Source organism: Chrysochloris asiatica, unplaced genomic scaffold, assembly GCF_000296735.1.
Source record: "Chrysochloris asiatica unplaced genomic scaffold, ChrAsi1.0 scaffold00178, whole genome shotgun sequence".
Lineage (NCBI taxonomy): Eukaryota > Metazoa > Chordata > Mammalia > Afrosoricida > Chrysochloridae > Chrysochloris > Chrysochloris asiatica.
In genome coordinates, this window is record NW_006408696.1 from 896,430 (window position 1) to 898,708 (window position 2,279).

A 2,279-nucleotide genomic window follows, 5' to 3' on the forward strand; every position below is an offset into this window, starting at 1 on the left:
TTAGAACTGGGGTTAGTGTAGGAGTAGAGTTTAGGCTAGGGTTAGGAGTAAGGCTTGGTCTCATTTTAGGGTCTCATTTTAGGCTGAGGAAGAAGGAGAGGTCCAAGGGGGCAAGTTTACCGTGAAGGAGGAAAAGAAGGACTCGAATGAGCTCTCAGACAGTGCTGAGGAAGACGACCCAGCAGGGGCTGCATGTGGAGGTCTGTGTGAACAGGGACTGGTACACAGGCCGTGTCACAGCCGTGGAGGTGGGCAAGCACGTGGAGCGGTGGAAAGTGAAGTTTGTGTGCCCACAGATATGACACCTAGAGACCTCTGGATGGAGAAAGGCAGTGAGGACATGCGGCTTATGAAGCCCCCTTCGCTGGAGTATCAGAGCCCCCCCACACAGCAGGAGGGTGGGGAGGAGGAGGTGGTAGTGGCAGTGGCCCCTCAGGCAGTAGCCACAGTGGAACCTCCCTCCACTTCTGACTGCCCCCAGCACCAACCACGAAACCATTGACCTGCTCGTCCAGATCCTCCGGAATTGTTTATGCTACTTTCTGCCTCCGAGTTTCCCCATCTCTAAGAAGGAGTTGAGTTCTATGAGTTCAGATGAGCTAATATCATTTCCTCTAAAAGAATACTTCAAACAGGATGAAGTGGGGCTTCAGAGCCTGTGCTACTCCTACCATAGCCGAGCTGAGTCACGGGCCAAGGCCTCCGAGGAGAACCTGCGAAACTCAGCCAGGAAACTCTGTGAGACAGAGGAGAAGCTGCGGAAGCTGAGGACCAACAGGAGGACATACACATCAACACTGACAACGAGCTAGATGCCTACATTGAGGACCTCATCACCAAGGGGGACTAAGGGACGAGCCATCCGCCCCTGCTCTGCCTGCCCCTTAAGGAGCACCTGCTGGGAGTCGGGGTAGTGTTTTGTTTACAGGCTAGTGGACTTACCTTGGTTAGACTAACATGGGACATTTGTGCTTTTGGAGGGAAAAATACTCTTAATTCTTTGGGGAAAAAAAATGTTATTTTTTTCTGGAATCTACTTCCTTTGGAAGTTTTGCAACCACATTATTCCCTCTTTTTACTTAATTTTGTTGTTATTGTTGCAAACTGGTGTGTCTGGTTCCCTTTGCCCAGTCTTATAGGTGTGTTTTCCACTACTCATCTGTCAGTTTGTCATACTGTGGTGGCTGGCATGTTGCTATGATGATGCTATGCCGCCAGTGTTTTGAATCCCAGCAGGGTCATCCATGGTGAGCAGGTGTCAGTGGATCTTCTAGACTAAGACAGACTAGGAAGAAGGAGAGGCAGATTACTTCTGAAGGGTTAGCCACTGAAAACAATATTTTCAGATATAGTAATGAAAGATGAATAGCATTATGAATAGCACCAAAACATTCTCAGATATAGCGCTTTAGTTTAGAAGGCATTCATAATACAACTGGGGAAGAGCTGCCTCCTCAAAGTAAAGTTAACTATGATGAAGCTAATGGAGTCAAGCTTTCAGGACCTTCATTTGCAGATGGGGCATAACTCAAAATGAGGAGAAACAACTGCAAACATCCATTAATAATCAGAACATAGAATGTACTAACTATGAACCTAGGAAAACTGGAAGTAGTCGAAAATAAAATGAAACACATAAAGATCAATATCTGAGGCATTAGTGAGATGAAATGGACTGCTATTTCCATTTTGAATCTAACATTCATATGGTTTACTATGCCACAAACAACAAATTCAAGAGAAATGGCATCATGTTCACCATCTAAAAGAACATTTAAAGATGCTGTCTGTGATAGGATAATACCTATACACCTACAAGGAAGATCAGTTAATACCACTTTTATTCATATTTACACACCAACCATTAAAGCCAGTGATGATGAAATTGAAGAATTCTACAAACTTCTTCAGTCTTAAAATGATCAAACATGCAATCAAGATGTATTGGTGATTGGAATGCAATGGTTGGAAACAAAGAGGAAGGATCAGTAGTTGGAAAATATGGCCTTGGTGATAGGCAAATGATGCTGAAAATCTCATAATAGAACTTTGCAAGACCACTGATTTATTCATTGCAAATACTTTTTTTTTTTTTAATGTCTTTATTGTGAATCATGTGATAGCTTACATGGGAGAACATTAGTTTTACATTCATCCTATAGTATATCATTTCGTTGCCATGGTTACAATCACCTCCATGCATCATCAACCAACTAAGCCTGGGTACACCTCTCTGGGTCTAAAGTCCTCAGCTGGTCCATCTCTCCACGTCATCATCT